The following is a 23549-nucleotide window of genomic DNA, read 5'->3' on the forward strand; positions in this document are numbered from 1 at the left end:
TAGATCACGTGCTGTATAGACTTATTGTTATGTTGTATTGTAGCTTGAAACTTGCGCAACACTTCGAGTTGCTGCCTGTTCGCACCGTAGAGCTTGGCAGCTGTCCCCTCAAGGGTCACCTTGCTTGGGACAGTGTTTGGAGGCATGGCACTGACGTCTGCACCAGAGTCTATCTTGAACGTAGCAGGCGTTCCATTGACTCGCAGTTTCACTTTCCACGCACTTCCTTCAGCTGCGTGGATGTTTCCAATCATCCAGTTTTGCGCTTCTTTTGGGTCGTGTAGAGTCACCTCTCTTAAGTTGCTCTTGCCCTCATTCCTAAGCTTCTTAAAGCAAACTTGTTGCCAGCGACCTTTTTTTCCGCAGTTGCGACAGATTGATCCCGCTGCGGGGCACTTAGACTTTTCGTGTGCACTGTTGCCACATCTTCCACACGTCTGTGTTCTAGCCGAATTATTTTCAGCGTTTTTCGGCGTGTATTCTCGCTGCTTTGCGTCTTTCTCTTTTGCTGACATTCTTTTGTGGTGGGCATCCAGCGCCATGTCTTCTGCTTGGGGCTCGCCTCTGACGACGGCTTGCTGTCGATGCACGACTTCTTTCTGTCGAGCTCGAGTGTACGCAGCTTGTAGTGTCAGATTTGGGTCGCTTTGAAGTTTCTCTGAGAGCGAAGAATCTTGCAATCCAACGACAAAACGATCGCGGACGAGTTCTTCTTTCAACGCGCCGTAGCCGCAATGTGTACTAGGCGATGCAGGCTAGTCATGAAGCTCTCAACAGATTCACCCGGCTCTTGTTTCTTCTAATGAAACTTGGCCCGTTCGTAGATAAAGTTTCTCTTGCCGACGAAGTGGCTTTCGAAGAGTTGAGCAACTGCTTCGAACTGTCGCTGTTCGGTGTCGGTCAAAGCCGAGGTGGACAAAATATCTTCCGCGCCCTCACCGAGAAAGTAGATTAATGCGTCTACTTGCGATCCTTCGTCTTCTTTATCGAGTTTCGAAACTCTACGGTACCTGTTAAAACGGGTGATCCACCTTGGCCATTCTTCTGGGCGCTTGAAATCAAAGGCTGGCGGCGCCGTGAAACCCGTTGCTAGCAGTCTTGTTGGGGCCGTTACATTCTCCGAGTTCGATGAGGCTTCCATTTCCGGAGCACTTCTGACACCATGTGATATTTACCTGATTGTACCGGTCGTACCGGGTAACAAGCAACACTACGTGTAGTACGTTTTAAGATCCCCTGGGCGCTGTGTTCTCTTCTTCCTCTTTTGTCCCCCTACTTGCCCCGTTTATTCGAACTTACAAAACAATATTATTACAAATATGGCGACAGCGAATTGAGAAAATCTAACTAAGGCTTAACGAGGACGCTACGCCTATTGTACGGGGCAAGAGGAGCATCAAATAAGAGCGTAACACGAGCTTTCCGTGAACTGCCTGCCGGTTCTTCTGCCGCGGCTTGCGGCAGGTGTAGCGGCAGGCAGTCCACGGAGCTACTCTGTGGAAACCTCCAACACTTATATCGCTGATTCCTGCGCACCACGTCAAGTGTAGTCTCAGCAGGAATCATAGCATATTGCCGCGTGCAGGGCCGAGCAAGCAGCGCCCGGTCATGGTATTCTTGAAAATTCGTGTTTATTCTTATTCCTGGCGTAACTTTTATTATTTCACCCTAGTTTCTTGTTCTCGAAAGTGCGTGTTCATTCTCACCCCGAACTCTTGAAGCCCGAACTTTTTTGGCCGAGGTTTCACAATGCCGACGCACACTAGAAAAAGAGCTGCCCGCGACCTTGTTGAGTCAGTCTCGCTCTTGCTTTTTGTTACGCCGCCCAATCGCCGCCCGTTTTTTCTGCTGTCCCGACGCTTGTTCTTTATTTTGTTTGTCGCAAGCTCGCCGATTAAACTTTCTTGTGAGTTCATTATTTTTCGTCTGTTCTCCTTACTCCTTGACAATATTTAAAAAAACAAAATAAAGAATAGCTTTGCTTTACTGATATTATAAACCATTCCTTCTTAATTCTGAAATTCCAAACTCTAAATATGTGTACGTCCAGTCGTATTTTTAGATTTCAGTCCTTGCCCTGAGAACAATTGCTCTCGGGGAGGGGAGAAGAGGACATCGCAGACGACAGTCAGATTGGCCAGTGCACGAAACAGGTACGGTTCAGAGCAGCGTTCGAACATGGCTATCCGTAGGCCGATCGGCTGCACCGTAATTCCTCGAACGGCCTTAAACTTTAATGTAAAGAAGAATTTCAACCTGCGACACTCCGCCCCCTCCGATCACGGGCCGACCAGCGGCGTCAATGCCTGGCAGTGCCTGGCAGTTCACGCCTTCTGATCTTGATGTAACACCGACGAAACGCGGACAAACGGTCACATCGGTGATAATCCCAGTCTCCGTTTACAAAGGTCAACACTATTATTGCGATGTTGTTGATATGTTGCTGACACGCGGAAATTAAAGACCAGATTGATGGTCGGTTTGCATTCGGCATCAAGAAAGAGAGCCGAACGCAGCACAGAAGACAAGCAGGCAGCAACACATACCTGTCTTGGTGACAGTTTCCGTGATCTCCATAATGCCATCAACGTCGTCAGGTTGTTCCAAATGTCTTGGCAATCTTAATATTATCACCTTAGCCCAGTGTATGCAGTGCTGAGGCACTGCTCCAGAATTTCACTGGTTGTACGGCTTCGCCTGCTCGTTTGACAAAATTAGTGGTAAAACGGTCAATGCAACCAAGGTGTTCTGCCCGTTTAAACTGGGAGACGAAATCACAGCCGGCCTTCGCTTCCGCTGAATCTCAATCGACTCAACAACATTAAACCACGCGCATGACGCGCTCAAATAATAAAACCGAAAGAAGATGAGGTCGGAAAGTGCAACTCTTCTTTTATCTGCCTGGAGAAGGAAAAAAAAAGTCTCGTTCCTCCCTTCGTCTCGAGCCTGCTTGGGGGCGCGTCACTAGAAGGGAGATAAACGCGCCATTGCTACCTTTTTTCTCCTTTTTTTTCTCAGTGTCCATGGTCGGTGGCGTCGGCAAAGCGTTCAAGGACGAACCGTTCGGGTCAAAGCGACTACGTAACTTTCCCTGTTAACTTTCACGTTTCCCATTCCGGTTGCACAAAACAGGATTACAGACAAGACGTACAAATATTTCCAGTGCTTACCACACATGAGAAAAATGGCCAGTCCAAACGGGATTTGACAGATGAGCGGCATCCGATATGCCGCTACAGAGAGATACTGCGAATGATCAAAGAGCGTTTAACTACCTAATAGTGAAAACTGCACAGCACTCAGTAGGCAATGATTGGAATAATATACACGTTGTGTTCGTAAACGCGCACTTTCAATTTCGAAACATAGCAGTGGTGACGCAAAAATGTTAGGCATTGAATCGGATAGCGCTAAGTATTGAAGCCTTGACATTTGTGCCCAACCTCTATACTTGGCGACAACTTTTCTTGGCAATGCAGTGGAGGGTACAGGCACGTGTTTTCTATCCAATTTTGAGCGCTGGATAAGGCTGTGCGTGGGCTATCGTCAACTTCCTCTGCATTGTCAAGAAACGTTGTCGCCGAGTATAGTACTTTATTTGTGCTGAGACTGAATCATTGTACAGAACTCTTGGGAGGAAGCATAGTGGGGTTCGGTTTTTGGATGGAAGCTAATGAGAGCGGAAGAAAGCGTCACTACGATTCCATGCGGAACTGCACAACTGAGCGGTTGTCATGATAGGACGCAAAGACCGACAGCCTAATCCGAGCTTTCACTTCCTTTTTGTCGTTCTGTGCTGGCCATCCCTGCTGTTGACGACCTCTGGACAAAGGGAGGGAACCGGAGAGATGAGATGAGCGGTGACCCAGACTACGGGTCCGTCGGGTTCTTGACAAATTGACACCGCGTCTCTTGTCAGTTGGAAAGGAGGGCCGAGACGAGATGGAACAGGGGGGAGGATCTTCTAGAAGAAAGCTAACGCGACCGCGGATGTCTGTCTCCCTACAGTGGGGAAGGGAGCATTCTACCATCGCGGCGCAACGGCGTAAAAGCAACGAAATACGATTGTCTTCGTTGGGGAATATGCTACTCAAGGGCGAAAGAACATGGATTAAATACGTGATGCAGGCAAGTGGATTTATTCTTACAAATTGGTGATCGTTTATTGCGCGGCTTATCAACAGGTGACACAGTTTAAGACCTTACAACTCGGGGCATGCTTCTTTTCCAAACCTTACTGAGAGGATAATCGCCTTTGGCTATTTTTTTAACATTTTCAATTAAAATTATAACAGTTAATGCTTTCTAAAAACAAATTCACACTTAGATTACAATATAAAGCCAATCACATCAAAACTTCGTGTTTTTTTTTCTTCTGATGGAATAGTCGTCAAAAGCAGGCCAGTTTCCTCGTTTGACATGTATTGTGAAAAATCTACCAACATTCACTTCTATATTTCACACTCATCAAACATTCCCCACACACCCAAAATGTATGAGATAGGTCTATCACTCCTGGCTTGCACAGATTGAACTCAGCGTAAGATGGATTTCAAGACATACGGGAAAATCTCACCGCGGCAGCCGAGGTCAAAAAGAGTTTAGCTCAACATTTTTTTATTTGTGTGAAACTCCAAATTATAGGACGAGGCTCGTGTAAAACACTGATTTGCAATGGAGATTTAAGAATTAATGTTTTCCGGTTGTTCAGGAAACGATCCTTCGTACGCGGCTTTGATTTTCTTGCTGTTTTTCATGAAAAGTGCTCAAACAGCATCGGTTTAGTGTCTGCCATATTTGTTCTGAAATCACCAATAAAATCAAAACACCGTGAAAAAAAAAAGAAAACTGAACGATTTGAGTTGGTTGCAACATGGTTAAGTTTATATCATTTGATCAATTACGGGACTATTAAAACACTGTCCTGCAAAAATGTATAGAGGGAAGCGAGGCTGTAAACGTAAAGTGGACGGAAGCGGTGTCGATGAGATCAAAGTCATCGGCGGTTGCTAGGAAGAAGCGAAGACTGTAACTGCCTGTAGTTCCGGTCTTGGTGGCTAAAATATTGAAATGTGTGATTTCGCTGCGTTCGGGATCTCACAAATGTTTTGTGAATTAGGTAATAAGGCCCTCACGCATGGTACCAACGCTTGCGTGCGTGCTCAAGACGCTAACACTCCTTTCGCATTTGAAGCATGCAGGTTCCGCTCTCCTCCTAAATCTTCATGCATACGCAAGTCTCTGGGATCCGATCTACTAAATCTGCTCATTTTCTCTGCATGGCACCTTAAGCATTTTGAATTGTTCGTATATCGATATTAGAGCGCAATAATAAAAAATAATAATATCGTATTTAAGCCCAGAAACGAAACCTTTGCCCTAAGTATATGTCAGGTAAAAAAAATCCGGAGGGATCGTTTTAAAGCAACTCCCCGGATGTCCGAATATATGATTTGGTTTATTTGTGTGCGTACCAGTGAGTGAGCGTTACAGCATGCACTGCTCATCTGCGAAGGGATGTTTTTTTTTCTCGTGGCTGACCATTAGTAAACTAATCGAGATCGTGCCGAACAGTAATTCTTGCCTTTTGGATAATGCGCACTAAAATAGGTACACTTTAAGGGGCCTGAAGAGCCTTTTTCAGAGTCTAAAGTGTGACTACACCCTTTGAGCAGCCTGGTATTGAGTGATAAACGCAATTTTATTGCAAACTAGGGTGGTGTGGTATGGCAGACTTTATATTTTGAAGGGTGTGTAAAGGGTGTGAAAATATTAGGTACAGTTAAATCAGGAATACACGCTCCTCGAGCGGTGTTTTCCATTCAAGAACAAATTTTGTGGAGATTGTCTTAGCGATGTTGATGAATACTTATTTCCTGCACTGAACCTTCTAACTTTCATGCAATTACCTTGATTTTACTACGTTTTACGTGAAATAGTGACGAGAACAAAGAAACATACTTGTAACCATTGTTAATGCGGAAAACATTTCGAGCTAATGAGTGTCCTTGAAATGTCGAGTATGCAAGAGGGTGCAGCATTCAGTAGGGTCATGATTCTTCTCTCGTACTTTGACCGTTTCTGGGCACGTAGAAGTTGCACGTGTCACCTTTTGCTTTTAAACCTGTTGGACAAGAACAATATATATATATATATATATTCGTGGCTACTCAGATCGTCAGTATTCTATTTTGTTGGTGTTCGTAAGCTTCTTACGGGTGTTCTTTTAACACTCTGAAGGTTTTATCACTAGAATGAATGACTTTACAACTTTAAGGGTGTATTTCCCTTTAATATATATGGGCTGCATTTTTTTAGCAAGGACATTGCGGACCTTTATGTCATAACTTCCAGTTGATTGCTGACTGCTGTGACGGTTTTAAATTTAGTGCTACTTCCTTCTTTTTTATGCGTGTGTCCGTACTGATATATCTACCAGATCGTTAAGTATCATAGCCCCATTTTTTTCATTGTATGGCACTTTTTAGTTAGGAGAAACCGGCGATGTTTTAATGATGCCAGAAGATCTTGACGACATGATTCGATTTTTCTTTCTCCCTCTCCGCATTGTTTTTTTTTTTTTTTTAATTTTATATTGAGAGCTGTGGAGACTACCAACACCTCCTAGATGGCGAGGCCGTGTTATTAGACTTTCAACGTCACCTACCAGAGACCAGTGGGGCGCGAAAAATTGGACACGAGCGGTGCGTCAGAATTAGGCTGTGCCTTGTGCTAAGTCAGTGAGGTCACAAGTTTCAGCCAAACGCTCGCGCAGCACTCATGCTCCATTTGTGCCCCGCGCTGGCCTTCAGCAGATGACATAAATATTCTAGCTCTAAGTTATTCTTATTAAACTGGAGTTTATTCCGCTCATTGAAGGCCCGCAGAAGCATGTCAAAGCGCAAATACTACACAAATAGATATCGCTGCTTTCGCAATTCCTCTTCGTTTTTTTTTTTTTTTTTTTGCGACTACAACAATATTTTTTTTTATCGTCTACCGACCGCGGGACGGAGTTGTGAAACTAGGTTGAATAATGGTATCCTTAGGGTCGCCAGAGGTCGGCCGAATGTACAACCTAAAGGAGCGACAACATTCCATACAGTGGCAAATGGCCGACAGTACTTACCTGCATAGATTTACATTTTCTCAGGGGGAAAATGTCGCGCTCACTTCGAGATTTCGGAAAGCGGAAAAACGGGCATTGCGTTCTCGACTTTACTCCGGAAAATCATCCGTCTGGCAGCGACTGACGAGCTTCTGGTAACCGGTTCGCGGAGGTGAACTGGTCTCTAGAAACTTGGTAGTCACCGTCAGGCATTTCGGCAACGTGTAAGAACGCTGGAGGTTCGAACGTTGTGATTTTGATCCTTACGGTTTCAGAAATAATCTTACATTGATTAGCTCGCGCTCCTGAAATCACGAATGCGCAAAACACGTTATAAAAACACAAGTGTATCGGTCGTTCAGCTCTGGTAAGATAAACCATTTAATCAGAAAATCAGAAAACATCACATCAAACACTCTTTTTTCCGCTTTTTTTTTTTTTTTTGACAGACGGTATTTTTAGTTGTAGGTTGGTAAAACACTACATCGAATGGCAAAGCGAAACTTTCCTGAACACACCTGGTTTTCATGAGCGTTTCAGAAAGAAAGCCCAAACAAACAAACTAAAAAAGAACGACCTGCTTTCTAAAGCCATCGTCTCAGTCAAGAGACATTTCTAGCCGTCGAATGCGACGACGACAAGAAGAACTCGGGCTGACAACCCGCACTTGTACTTGCAGACTCTGGTGTCAAAACCATTGTAAGGCGGTGCCCTGTGAAGTCAGCCATATTCAGATCCAAGAAAAAAAATGTAATAGTGTTTAAAATTTACATTATTGCGTCTACATAAAAAAATGAAGTGACTGTAAAAGCGCTCCAGCGTCTACGGAAAAGAAATTCAGTGTTACGAAGAACTTACGGCGCAACATCAAGGGGTGAATTCTGAAGCTACAAAAATAAAATGGTTCTGCCCTCATACTAGGAAGACCAGAATATACGGTATGACTTTGAATGAAAAAAAAAAAAAACGAAGAAGAAGCTGTGTGGTACTGTCAATAGTTTTCAATCCAGTTTATTCAATGTGAGGCAGGCAATCTTTTGGGACACCTGTCTGGGCCCTCAAACTTAGATTCGCGGTTCCTCATAGTCCTTCAAAACACGACATGCACAAACATAACTTGAATATCATAAAGGAGAAAACAAAATGAGAGCAGTTGGCGCCCAGGCGGGTCTGGCGATAAAGCTGTCGTCCCTTTCTTTGGAAGCCACGTTTTAGATTTCCTAAAACCTGCCGCGACAGCCCAACTGCCTCGTGACAAGGCGAGGCACGAAGGTTATTTCAAAGTCAGACAACAGTCCCAACGATTGCACCGCACGTCTATCTGACATGGGCCCCTGGTTACCTAATTTTTAGAATATTGATTTTCATCTTGTTCCTTTTAGAAGAGAAGAAAGGTCCTCTGCCCGAAGCAGCTCTGCAGTCTACAGGCGACGCAGTTTAGCTGTTTATGAAAAATTAAAAAAAAAGAAATGCGCCATATCGTTTTGTTTACTGCGATAGCGTCCGTACTTAATGCTGTAGTTGATGCTGTAGTTGATGCTGTTCTTGATGCTGTATTTGATGCTCTAGTTGATAGTATAGTTGACGCTGTAGTTGGTGATGTAGCTGATGCTGGCTCTTCATGCTGTAGTTTATGCTATAGTTGATGCTGTAGGGCGTTCGTTTTCGACGTTGCCAATTTTTCGGAAGAGATCACCGGCCGCCCACGAGAATTGAACCTGGCTCCGCTGCGTGCGAGGCGGAGGTGTTAACACTGACGTACACCACAGCGTTAACAACCTGTTGTGTACCTAAGTGTTGTATAGTACCCAATGCACACTGCACACGCTCTCTGAAAAAAAAATAGCCGGTAAGAAAATGCCGTTGTAGCAGTGTCTATGCCATGAGCTCGTGACATCAACAAAACCGCGTCCGGTTTTGCTGATGTAAATAGACACTGCTGCTGCATGTAAATATTAATCGGCTAAACAACCAGGAGCATAGTTCAGACTGGGGTTGTGCGACGTTTACAATTATTTCGAATACGAAATCTTTTTAATACAGCTTCGAACTGCGAGGCGAATATCGCCCCTCCAAAGGCAACAGCTTTTATCTGCGCCAGTTTTGTTTTCAGATGTTGGAACGCCAAACCAGTGGGTTTATTTTTCTTTTTTTTTTTTTTGCCGCTGCGGATGCTTTAAAGCCAGAGCAGCCATTCATTACAGTAAATAGACGCTTTCGCAACTCAACTCAACATCACCAGTATGAACGCAACTTAATTAATTATAAAAGCAATACCCCACAGTAAGATAAAACAGAGACTATGATACTTAAAGGAATAAATAATATTCCGATCCGTGTAGTGTGTCACACGGAACACAAACATTTCAAATACTAATAGAAGTCGTAATTTCAAGGAAGCAGCCTGGGCGATCGTTACGAAGTTAAACTGACAAGCGCACACGTGAGCATATATAGATTTACATCGCCGCAAATGCTTTTAAATCAGTAGACCCCGGGATCTGGCCAGTTTATGGCCTGGAGTCGCCGCCTCGACAGGTTTACGTGCTGTTTTATGTCCGCCGCAAGGGCGAGCGATTTTCCTGGTCTCTCTGAAATCTACCCCCTATGTTGACGTTTAAATCTCCTTCGGCTTTTTATTTTTCATATAGTCGACTAGAAACTTTGCGCGTAATACAACTTTAGCGCACATCCGTAGGCTTTTGAAACCTTTAACATCGCGTATAAAAACCCAGAATAAACAAGCAAACTCTAAAAATAAGAACGCGAAGACAGATCGCATCAAGGTCGACAGATTTATAAACACGCAAAAATCTGGATACTAAAAGGCTACCCTCTGATCGGAGTATGAATGTAACCTAAGTGGTCAGCAACTTCTCAGTTCAACCTTTGCTGTTTCGCGATATACTACAAAGCATGCGCACATGTAAATTGTTCAGTATGCACGGCGAAGTCATCAAGACAGTCTAAAAGTTGTCCAAAAATGATCGCTGGTATACTTTGTTCCCGCTCGGGTCACCCTGTGGTCGATATGTCCTTGACAACGGTTACACAGGCGTTCTTACTGTGTCGTTGGGAAGAACCATTGCTCGTACCGCTGCCGTGAAGCGTTACTCTTACGATGCACTAAACCATTGTTATTTCACGAAGCCCCAGTAATGATCTTCGCTGCCCTTATAAGCGGAGATGAAGGGACAGTAAACGGAATTGTTTAAACAACGCAGTAACTGGTTGAAGCTTCTCTAGAATCAACTGCGACAATAATTTCCGTAGCTATAAGTGACTAGATAATACGGAAGATTATGAATAGTAATGTTTTCGTATAATTACAGACAAAGCTCTTTATTTCGCAGGCTCGGACTTGTTTAAAAAATATTCATTTTCGGATTGATTTTTTTTTTTCTTTTTTTGACAAAGCGATTGACAGAGTTTTTTGAGGTTCAAATATTAAGGGGTCGACAGTTTTTTTTTTTTTTGAGGGGGGGGGGGGGGGGGAGGCCTTGTTTTCCAGAGTTGAAGGTGGTGACGTTTTTGCTAAACGTTAATCGAAAGAAAACAGCAGTTTGCAGGAAGACAGCTGAGTCTCCAAAGGAGCGGGCAGCTGTGACATCCTGGAGACCGTCAAAGAGGGACATAAATGATACGATTGCTGAGCGCGAAGAAAAGACATCCGAACTAGATGACAGTCCACAACACACTGAATTTTAATATCCCCAAAAGTACCAAGATCTGTCCTTCCTGCACCATATTAGTAGGCGGCGCAGGTGGCGCTAGCTGGCATTTAACGATCCTCTCCCCTTGGTTGCGTAATCTTTTTTTTTTTTATTGTCCTAGAGAACACCAGCGAACAGGTCGCTTTGGGTCGTGCTGCTCCTTAGGACAACGGGATTTTCTTCGACCAGGGCAGGGGTTGGTGATGAGCAAGTTCCCCGGGTCGGTGTCGGCCGCTGCTGAGGCTGTGCCTCACTATGCGCGGTAGTTTTCATCGGCTGCGTCAGCTCGAGATTCTCTTGAGAAATAATCACTGGATAATGGGATTTATGCATGGAGTTTAGTCGAAGGTGATCTCTGCGTCTATACCAGGACGTTCCATTCTCAAGGGTAATCTCGGATGAGGATGCACTCAATGGGACCGAAACTGAAGCAGGCATCTAAGGCGGCCCGGGATTGAAGTTCTAGGCAAGTAATGGTGTGACCAGAATCAATCAATAGAGCACTGTGGCAACCTTGGCCAGCGAGCAGCATTTGCTTCAGTTGATTTGATTAATAATAATAATAATATGCCTTTATTTCCATCAAAGATGGGGGACACCGAGGAAAAAAGCTGCTATAGAGCAGCTTTTTTCCTCGGTCTTGGATGTTAGCCCGAAGGCTGGAACGAATTCCGTCTAATGGCGTCTTGATTTTTCTGCCCATGAGCAGCTTGTATGGTGCACGACCCGTTACATCATGTGACGTCGTTCGGTATTGAAACAAAACTCTTGCCACCTGAGTCTTGAATTCACCAAGTGAACTCTTCTTGAGTATGTCCTTTATAGTTTGAACCACTAGTCCTGCTACTCCATTAAACGCGGGGTGGTATGATGGCGCTAGCATGCGTCGAATTCCATGCCGCTGGACGAATTCAGCGAATAGGCTGCTAATAAATGCTGGCCCGTTTTCAAAAAGAATAAGGTCAGGTAGGCTATGCTGCGCAATAACGATCCTGATCGCAGAGATGATGACGTCTGCCGAGTGTGGCGGAATCGGATGTATTTTCACCCACTTGGAGAGAGCGTCTGTCATAACTAGAAAGTAGTGCCATAAGAAGGGCTCTACTCAAAAGCTCTGGATCAGTGCTTTTCAGAAAATGTCCAGGGCATGACGGGCACGCAACGAGTAGACTTGCGTGTAAGCTTGACAAGCAGTGCAGTCTCTCGTTCGGTTGGTGATGGCATTGTCGATTCCAGGCTACTGGACATGGCTGTTTCGTTTTACGTTCTTTGCGGAAGAGAACGCAGAGACAACCTTTCGTGCCGGAGTCAGGCTGAAGACTGACTTCTCGTTTATTTTAGGTAAAACGAAATAAAATAAAGACGCCTCTGGTACGGGGCGCTGAGGTTACGCGCGAAGCGGGGGAACGGATGTTTATATCGCGGGCTGCGCGCGAGCGGTGGTTCTCGGTCGCTTTGGTCCTTGGAGCTCGCGAGTGTCGGCCCGTCGGCGACTCCATAACGCGACGTCTAATGATCATCTTGGTTTTTCCACTCCAGAACGTCCAGCAAGTAGCACTTGAAGAACATTTGACCATAGAGTATCATGCTGCACGTGATCCCCACAAATGGCATCCCTCGTGTAGACTGAGTTCGTTGTTTCGCACATAAAGGATCCCAGTCTCCTCTCATAGTAAAAGGGGTTCCGGTGTGAACAAGCTGTACAAACTGTGAGAGCAGAAAATCTCTAATTGTCTTTCGATGAGCCACAGCTGGTAATAGTGCGTCAGGGGGTCCCTGTTCCAGCATGAATAGGTCGCCTAGCGTAAAATCAGGCACGCTGCTTGTGGGGAAGGGCACTTTGCTGAAGCCGTCGGAGTTTCCAAGCGTTCTCCCTCCTGGTTTGTAAATGAGCTTAAACTTGTAAAATGAAAGGGTCACGTCCACCTTGTAGCTAGGGGAGGCTCTTGACTAAGCACTCCTAGATCGAAGTTAAGCAGTCCGAGCAACGGCATGTGGTCGGTCACTGCTGTGAATGGCCTCCCCCACAAGCACTGGTGAACCTTGCTTACACCGAAAATTAAAGCAAGTGCCTCGCTGTCAACTCTGCTGTATATTGTTCGGCCGAAATTAACCACCGTGGTACGAATGCTACTGGTCGTTCCATTTGATCAGTTCCGATTGGTGCTAGAAAAGTACCAACACCCTAAGGCGAAGCTTCGCACTTGAGTGGAAGTTCCTTCTTGAAGACGCAATGTACCAGAACACTTGCATTTGCCAAGAGTTTCTTGCTTTCACAAAAAGCTTGGTCTTGTTCCCCCGGCGACGTCCACCTCTTCCCCTCCATCAGCAGGAGGTGCAAGGAACAATGTGTCGACAAAATGTCAAGTCGAAGCGTCTCTAGAAGTTGATTACGCCAATGCATCTGAAGCTCCCTCACGTTTAGACGAGCAGGGGCGTTGACGATGGCATCTCAATGTGCAAAAAGCTCGCATTTTTCGAGCTTCACCTTAAGGTTGGTGTCTTGAAGTCGCTAAAAAAAGCTCTTGAGGGTGTTGGAGTATTTCTAGTCATTAACAGTACTGACAATGATGCGATCAAAGTAAACGGCTATGCTTGGTAAGCCTAAAAAAAATATTAATTTCGCGCTGGAATATGGCTGCAGCAGAAGCTACCTGAACGGAAGTCTTGTGTACTGAAAAAAGATCAATACCGATGTTGATCATAACGAACTTGCGACACTCTTGATCCAAAGGATCTTGCTGTTATGCATCCCTCAAATCCAGCTCCTTGAACTTGTCTCCTCCTTAGAGCGCAGCCCACAGTTCTTCAAACCGCGTAACTGGATAGGTTTCCAAACGCGACACGGGATTCACTCTCACTTTCAAGTCTCCACGCATACGCACTTTACAGTTCTTTTTATTGACAGGAACAAAAAGGGCTTCCCTTTCCGATGTCTTCACAGGAATGTCGTATCGGGAAGGGTTTGATCGCCTCTCCCGATGGCGGCCTCTGTAGTTTCTTTGTGACTCCATCGTGCAGTGCAAACCGAAGAGGACGGGGCTTGCAGATGTTCGGTGGACCACCAGAGGCCACAATAATTGTTGCTGAAATCTCCTTAAAAGTGCCTAATCCTTCTTCGAAGACTCCGGAAAATTTACTTATCACAGCCCCAACATCCGTGAGCTTGTTCAAAATCTCGAGTTCCTCGAAGCTCAATCCCAAAGCGCGAAGCCAGTTCCGGCCAATTCACGTTGGTGATGATCCAGAGGTAATGCACAGGGAAGGAACTTACTTATGAGCTCTTTACTAAGCATAAACATTTGCTTCGCCTTTTACTTTGACATGCTCAATGCCTCCATAAATCCCTCGCAAAAGAAAGTTGGACGGTTTGACACCCACATTTGGGGAAACGCTTGCTCAGGTGTCAAGCTACATGGAAACTTGTTTGTCCAAGAATTTAACGGTGACCCCACCAGGTGGTACCGTTGGCGATCTACTTAGGTACCACATGTCGTCATGGCCTCTTGCGCGAACTGACGTTAATTTTCCGAAATGTCAACGCTGCCTGGAACTGTGTCGATCAAAGCCGACGGCGTTCCCCTTTCGACTTCTTTTTCGCGCGAGTTACATCGTTTACGATAAAGAATTCATGGAGTTGTTCCACGTAAGCAGGTCACTCCTCGCCTCTCCCCTCGAGAGCTTCAATGCTGCCAAACTTCGGCATTCTATTATATTTGTCTTCCTTGTCGCCAATTGTTACGCTTATTTATTTCGCAAAATATTTGGCCTAAATATAGATCGGTTATAATTATAGCTCAAATGAGTGATACGTTTAATAGGAATATGCTCAACTATATTAGATAACAGCTTGACTCTGGGCGTGAAGAAGCCTGAGTATTTTACAGTGACGTTTCTTCAGTACGAACATCTCCGTTCTCCCAAAAATCGTACATAATGCGACTTGTTCAGAATAACGAGACAAAAAAATGCAAGTATAGAGGCAGTTTGTCCTTGAAAGTGACGTTCATATAGCGGTGTATTTACGCTAACTGGGTTTATTTTGAAGGGACATCCTCTATTACCCCATTGAAGGAGAAAAATGGCCCGTACGACCCATATCCCACATCATCATAAGAAAGAACCATATATCATATAATATCCCACTTAAAGAAAAACACAGAAGCTAATTTATGTCCGGCTATGGTTGCCTAGCATATTTTGCCTCTGAGAGGGCATATTAATTAAATTTGTTTATAAAGTTATCTTCAATACTTTTACGATTAGCGAACTTTCAGTTTAATGGATGTGGCGCACCGGAGCCGACTACATTACGCATTTTATACGTTTATCACGCGCAAAAAAGTATGGGAACATGTCTTGAGTCACTTAAACTTGTGTCGTCTACAAATAAAATAACCAGCTATTATTTTTTATGCGCGTCTTTTTTATGGTAGTATGGGATATCGGTCGTATGTATACATATAGTTTTCCTCGATAAGGAACCGCACAGCAGCCGGTGGAATTGCAGCACTAACGATAAGAACGGCGAGGAACGAATCGCGAAGAGACAAGCGTGAACGCACTAAGCCAAGAAAACGTTCTGTTGGGCTAGTTGGTTCATGTCTGGATAGAAGCGATGAAGGACAGGGACGAAGTGAAGGAGGCAACATTCCTTGTTGTCTTTACCTCCTTCACTTTGTCCCTGGCCTTCGCCGCTTCTGTCCAGTAACTAAACAAAGCCCTCCTTTTTTTTTTTCTTTTTTTTTTGTAAACCGTCAGTTACCACATCATTCTAGTCACTGCTAGGGTAAGGAACGCAGGGCATAATCTTTAATTACATTTTTTTTTTCGCTCTTTTATGATTCGTTCGTTTTTTGTATCGGTATGGTGCCTGGAGCGCCTCTCCGACTGGTGTTTTTAGCGTCCTATCCCACCAATACATCAGAAGTGGTCCCGAAACGGCAACAAGTTACGTCATCAAAGCCGGAGTGTCACGCTGTCGGATGTCGCGATCCTAGCGGTTGACCATAGAAATGCTGGCGAAAATCACGATCGAACGCGAGTGTCGCTCTCGTCGCAGCGTCCCAACTTCTGGTTGCCGAAACTTCCGCGGGCTGCCACACTGGAGAGTTACATCCAGCAGAACAGTCGTCTGCCACATCCACCAACATTGTTGGGACGCCGCCAGGATCGGGACCGTCGACAGCGCGACACTTCTCTGACCTCATCAGTCGGAAATCGAGGACCCACTTTTCTGGACGCGGTAAACGCACCAATCGGAGACGCGTTCCAGGCGCCATAGTATCAACTAATGTCACAGTTTGATTGACTGCAGAGCGATCATATGATGCCAAGAATGCAACGCGCACAGCGTTTCTTGTGTCTCGCGAAAACATTGTGGCCTCGAATAAGCCTGCATGCGTGCGTACGCAGGACTCCCGACATGTCCCGGCGTCTGGGATGGAATCCTATGCTGGCAACCAGCTCCTGCAGGGACCATGGCCCAGGTCAACTGCCCGCACTACGTCTACGGCTTCGACAAACGAGGTGCGTTTCGCCTACTTCGGACAACTGCTACAGGGTCTGTAAGAGAAAATGAAAGCGTATTTATGTGGCCCTTATAAATAAAGCACGCGTTGTAGAACAAAGCTTAAACTCCGTCAGAATATAACCCTGGCGACGGTGATGAAATCCAACATTTCGGGAACATAACATGTCCTGGACCAAATTTTAAGACAAAACAACAGAATGTCTCTACGAACTGATGTTCCCAAAACTAAGGCTAAATTTTGTCAAACCCAGAAATTGCAATGTGGGCGTCCGTAGCATTTACTTTAGTGGAATAATGAACTTCTTAACAAAATACAAGATTAAATTACTTGTTTTGTGTGTTTTTTCGGAACGAAGAGCGCCGTAATTAGCTCCTCTGGATAACGCAGTTCATTTTCAAATTATACGATTAGCCCTTAGCCTTATAAGAAATTAGCAGTCGCGTGTGAATCCACAGTAGGAACGTCGAAAGTTGTGACAATTTATCGCTTCCTAATGTGTATCTTTAACTTTTGCACTATATTTCACCTTACATGAAGGAACCATCACCTATATCAGTTGGGAAAGTGACGCGGTCGACTATAACAATTCAAAAGAGTATGTACGATGTCACATTATGTCGTCGCATGACAAAATGACGTCATATGACATCATGGCGTCATGTGATTTTTGTAATATTGTAACGTCTCGTGGCGATATCCATCAGGGACTACCTATGTCATTTCAAGTGGAAGAAGAGCTGCTGACAGCTACAGCTACAAAAATGACTCGGGCTTTTTTAGTGATATTAGTATATATCCGCCGTATCGGCAGGCTACATTTAAGTATTACCTTCCTAGATTACATCACGGGACCACACTCGTGTTTTCGCTCAGATCGTCTTCTTTGTAGTAGGTTCAGTCGATTTACCCGCACCACTTGCACCAGCTGCCCTCGGTTAACGTACGGCCATATTTGACTTATAAAAGCACCATATATATATAAAAAAAACAAAGAAATGGAAGCACACGCTTTTCACTTTTCTGCACCGCGCAGCATCTTTCTGAATGGGTACAGGCTAGCAGAACTAAATTCAATAAGCCCAGTAACTGACAGCGTGAGAAGCCGAGAGAGGAGCTTTGTTGTCCCGCCTGCAACGGGGGCTTTATATCTACGATTACGCTCCTGCTTCTCGTGGCCCTCGAGCGTGCGCGCGCATTCGAAGTATGGCGGAAGACAGACGCTTCCGCCGTGCTGAAGGCCGGTCACTGCAAGAGCGAGACGCCCTGAATTTCTCATCCTCACAGCGACTATAGTGCTGCGTTTCGATTAACTCGCAAGTTACGAACTGCTCTTCAAGCCATTTGTTTTTTTTTAATTTAGTTGCTTCGTCAAACATGGCTGCACGTGATTTGACGAAGATGATATTTTCGGTAGATGCAGAGACATATATATATATATATATACTGCGATTAAACGGCACTAAGGCTATGTCGAAAACAAAAATCGTAAAATTTGGGTATCGGTGATGGTGGATGACGAGCGAAGCTGTTTAGCACACGACACAGACCCGCCACGTAGAGCCGGCGGAAACTAGACACGCGCGACGTGACCACCACCCGGCGGAAAATAGACGCGCTCGATGGGACCCGGGAGAGCGGAAGGAAACTAGGCACTCAAGCAGGGGCTTAGAACGACGACAAAGAGAGGGTGGTGCGAGCGTAAACATGGCCGACGTGGGTCGCGCAGGTGGAAATATTTGAGAAACCTAAATTATCTACCTGAGAGTCTACTCATCTTGAAAATGGTGGCTATTGATAAATCACCTATTGAAAATGCATATCCAAGTGATGAGACGTATAAGCTTTTGCATAGAGTATAGAGATTTTGCATCAAATTCGGACCTGAGTTTTGTTGACGCACTTGAAACATTCACGGAATCCTAGCCATAAACAGCTTCTCTGTAAAACAAAGTACACACAAGACAGGTACTTTAGGTTGTATCCTGTTAACCAAAGCAGTGAATTTTTTTTTTTTTTAGGAACAGAATTTTTAGCAAACGAAGTATGGAAACAAAAGAACACTATTTCGCCAGTTTAACACAACACCGCGGGTTAAAGGAACAACGTAACGCTGTTTTTGTTTTGCTTATTATTTTTGTTCGCTTCTGCGGAATTATTTACTTTTCCCTCGAGAACTGTTACACTTCTTTGCAAGTAAGCTTTCCTTCTGAGCTCCCCGTTTTACGGAATGAACGTGCCTCGAATCTAAAGAGATGCGCTGAGATTCCAAGACGGAGAAAATCTTCGCCCTTGCCACGTTTTTTGCTTAGATGCTCAAAATATTTGGTAAAAAGGCGTAGAATTATAAACGATGGCTGTCAGGTTCAATAGCGCGACCCGAGTTCAGCTCGCACTGCTTTGTCAAGAAGTGTCTCCGCCGTAAAGGGCATACGCAACAACCTGCGCTTTGCTGAGGACAATAATAACAACTTTATAAGAGACGCGGGGAAAACTAGACTTAAAAGACATGAAGAGGCACATTCTACACAATGTGATTTGCTCAAATGACAACAACGAGCTCTATGGGGCGGGATGCTATTTAGGGAAGCGCTCTCTTTGGGACAGCTCGAATGGAACGAAGGATAATTAAACTGAAATTTGTTCGGCACTTTAATCCCCGTAAAAGTCCACTTCGGCGATTCGGATAATGAAGAGGAAATGCTCCGGTACCCCCGTGACATCCGTCGGTCGAACTCTTAGATGCTCCTGGCAAGTGACACGGTGCGCGAGTAATCCCACTTCTGATTGCAATTCGCTTGACCAGGTTGGAGCAGGATGAAGAAACAACAAATTCTGCTCTTCGACAACGCAAAATTAGCTGTGACCCGAAAAATTGCTCCATAGTTTTTTTTTTTTTTTCTCGACAACAATTCCTATGGGACAGGTTTCTCAGCGGTTCCGCGGAAGCGTTGCACGTGACGTCACAGTCTAAAGTGACGTCACTGCCTTACACGCCGTGGAGTTACTTGATTTAACGGTGTCTCGTAACATCACAATCTGATGTGACGGCCCAGTCTCCTGTGACGACCACACGATATCACTCGACGAAACCTCAAATCACCACGTCACGTGACATCACAGTGTCACGTAGCGTCACGTCAGTGTCAAAAGACGCCGCATTGTCAAGTGGCAATACAGTGTGTCGCGCCATACCGTGACGTTTAGCGGCATACGTTTTCCGCTGAATTTAGCTGAATAGTTTATCAGCTGTATTATTGCACTATATTGATCGGGATTATACCTGGATGAAGTGCGATTTGTGTTTAGTTCGTGCGCTGCACAGTGTGCCGTACCTCGGTTCTTGACACATTTAGTGTGTATGACATATCAAAAAACGGGATTCTGTTGCTGTTGTTGTTGTTGTTTTTTTTCGCATGGGCAGTTGGCGGTACCATGAAAAAAAAGAGAGAGGCGATTGAACGGCGCCGCTTTTTCACAGAGCAAGTGTGTGGGGGATTTCGCTCCCATTTCTAAAGAACACCGTGAGATGGCCCAGCATGACAAGAGCACCAGGAAACCTCTTTATTCGCGCGCACGTTGCCAAGTCCGCGAGTAGTGCGAGCGCGCCTGCACGAAGGCCGCGTGGCGCGAGACTGCGCCTGCGCGGCGAGTCCCACCCCGACAGTGCTTTTGACGAAAGATGCGCGAAGCTTGAGTTAGAATTTCTACCTCTTTTCTATCCTTCTATTGACATTTTTATCTTCCACCGTGTTTAACAAAACTCGGGCCTAGAAGAAAAAAAAATTGGTGGCGTTCTTTCCTTTTAAATTTTTGTAATACTGGAAATGCTGGGTCATCTGCTAGAAGGCATTGCTAAAAGGGGAAAGGGATGGTAAGAGAAAGGGAGTGGAAGGGAGCAGAGGGATGAGGTGGGGGAATCAGTGTCTGTCTGAATGTGAACACGAGTACAGGGAGATGGCGTATAATTTCTGTTGTCGAGAAAAGGTGCAGCTCAGTTCCGCTTGTGTACGAGCATGATGTCCATGCACGAAGGTTGACGATGCTGCCGGAGTAATTTGTAATAGGCTGTTCGTCCCTGACCTCGTTGGTGTACCTACTTTGACTGTCGTCAAGGGCAAGGTTGGATCACAGATGATGCCTGATGCTGGCTAGGGTTGCAGTCTTTTGTCCCTTGTTTTCTTTCCCTTCTTTCTTCCGATGTAGTAGAGATAATTGACTTGGAAGGTGTAGTTGTAATAGCTAACACAAACTAAAGGTTTAGCTCAACGCGAAACATGCACATATCAAATACAAATATAAAACACAGTGTGACTAACTGCCGCGCACGGCTTATGTTGATTAAACTAATTAAATGTGATATCCGAGTACCGAACGTCATATCGCGCTTTATATGGAGAGCAGATATGGATAGTTATTAAATAAAACTCGCTGCCGCGTACGGCAGTAGTTTTGGTGATCCTCCCACGCGAACTGCGCGTGGGAGAATCGCCTCGCGGAGACGGCCTCGAGCGGATTTTAGCGTCACGATCAGTCAGTTTGGTCGGGAGTTAAGACAGTGCCTCAAAACCTCCCATCCAACCAGGCTTCAGTTGCAATTCCAATCGGTACAGGCTACGCCGACTCACTCACATTGAACGGGGGAAGTGTCACTGCTGCTGCCGGGGGGCTGTCAAGATCAGCTGGTGCGGTTCATAATTTGGTCACCACATGAGTAATCTTGATTTGTTTATGTAGAAAACAAATTGGGCCGAAATTGATGATGCCGCCGCAACGCTGATTCCTGATTGAATGCGTGAGCGTTTCGTGCAGTGGACATAAAAAACGAATCTTAGTGAATGCGGCCTCTCAGCACTTTTCCGTGGGTTGAACATCCCCGAAACTCCTATTCTCTTTGGTGGACTCAGATAAGGACCCTTACGTCATATTCGCATTAGCAGCTGAACCATGTTCGCAAAGCGGTTGCGAACGCGATTGCTTAAGCATGCAATACAATTTCGCGCGTGTTTGATATTGAAAACCAGCGGATTCGCTTCACGGTTGCGAATCGAACGCCAGTGTCACTGCACCTTAAACGTGTGCATGAAGGACGGCGGCCGCACAGTTTTGGGTAGTCATAGAGAACGACGGCGCGAAATAACACCTCGCAAACGAGGTGCAGTGGGGGACAGCGGAGCTAGGGAATACATGGTCCACCGGCGGGGCGCCGCGAAGCGGCGTGTGCGGGTAGACCAAGCTAGGGTAATATTTGGTGATAAGCCATACAGAGAATGTCGCCGCGAAGCGCCGTGAACGGGAGAGGAGGGGGGGGGGGGGGGAACGGGGGGGGGGGGGGGGGGGAGGGGGCAGGAGGGAGCCGGTGATTGAACGCGTGTCCCAGCGATACACCCGCCGGACCCCACTGCGCGGCGTCAAAATTAGGGCCGGGGGACGCCGCCGGTGATCTTCGGTTGCTGGGTGTAATGTGACGGCGTCGCTCCCTATAACCCCCCAATCCGGTGCGGTTTCCATTGCTACACGTAGAATCGCCAAACTTCTAAAAATATGCACTCCACCGCCATCTGTCAACGCTTGCAGGTGTTTCCTGGCCAGTCGGGCTGTGGCGCTATCCCGTCGCGATGCTGCGAACCTTATATGCATGTGCTCCAAACTAGAGCACTATATATCTCCTTCTGAGCGGAGCACCGCAATCTAGAACGCCATCTCTCGGCGACTAGCAGCGAACGCTCGAAGGTTACAACTCTGGTCACGAATGCATAAGGAGCGTGAGAAAGTCGTTTTTCCTTCAATATTCTGGGGATGTACGGAACGACAATAGTTTTTGACATAATCAATGAACATGTCACAATAATTTGCGAGGTAGTCGTCGAGGTCGTCCTAGAAGTCGACCTTGATGTCATCAGAAACGTCGCCCTTAAGGTCGTCTTAGACGTCGTCCCTGTGATCGTCCTAGGCGTCGTCCTCTAGGCGTCGTCCTCTAGGCGTCGTCCTCGAGGTGATCCTAGAAGTCCTCCTTCAGGTCGTCCTAGACGACGTCCTAGACGTCGTCCTCTAGGCGTCGTCCCTGAGGTCGTTCTTGAGGTCGTACAGTACAGCTTCGCTGATCTTCCTTCTTCACCAGAGTGGAAACGATGACATATTATTGCTTTTATTTGCGCATGATTGGTTTGCCGGTGGTAGCTAACCCATGAAGAAGAGCGTCGTGAGATGCGCTTCACTCGCTCCTTGACCCGTTCCACGAGAATGTAGCGTCGACTAAGGTCCGATAAGTTGAAACTAATTTTTGACTGGCGGCCTTAGCACTTAGTCACTTAGCATATGAAAGTATCCGACGGGCGATGACGGCTCTACCGCCCCTGGGCACTAGACAATATCTCAGTTTTGAGCCTCGTATTCGGGTCAAGGGCCCGACGCGTGAAACTTTCGTGGGAAATGAATGTTTTCTCCGTGCATGGGGAAAAAACGGGGCTCGACACGCAAATCGACATGTAAGTAACCACGCTGAACAAAACCACTGTCTTTAACGCGAGCGAAAGCCGTTACTACCTTCTCGGGAGACAGGTGACCTTCTAACGAAAAATGAAGGCGGTCATATTTTTGTTTGTTTTGGTAAACGGAAGAAAAAAAAAAAGATATTATCACTCGTTTCACGCAGCCAGCTTATTACGCAGTTCCTTATCAAAACGCTGAAAATCAAGAGGCCGGATTATGAAGACGCCAAAAGTCACTATGCCGAAAAATTGACACGCCGAAAAATCAAAATGCCGGAAAATCAAAACGCCAAATAAGCAAAGCGTCAAAAAGACATAACGCCAAAAACCACGTGAAAAAGAAATGACGCGCTTTGTGACTACCATTTGTTCTTTTTCCAAGAGATCACTTTCTACCGACGCGAGCCTGTTTAAATCGTTCTGCAAAGGCAGTATCTGTATATTACAGTGGTGTAAAATTTCGTATTTTTCTATCTGTCGTAAATCTAGGCATATCAGTCGGACAGGAGAGCTTTTATTGGTCCCCAGAAAAAAACAGCGCTGCCCTGTGTTCAGAGTACAAGAGCAGCAGCAATGTGCGGCAGTTATGATTTCATTGATTCGGAGGGAAATGGACGAAGACGCGGTTGTGGTATGCTCCCAGAAAGGAAAAACAAGACTTAGCTGCAAAGACCGTTATGTTTGCGTGTTTGACAAGAAAGTAGGT

The sequence above is a fragment of the Ixodes scapularis genome, unplaced genomic scaffold (genome assembly GCF_016920785.2).
Source record: "Ixodes scapularis isolate PalLabHiFi unplaced genomic scaffold, ASM1692078v2 PGA_scaffold5__190_contigs__length_132052651, whole genome shotgun sequence".
Lineage (NCBI taxonomy): Eukaryota > Metazoa > Arthropoda > Arachnida > Ixodida > Ixodidae > Ixodes > Ixodes scapularis.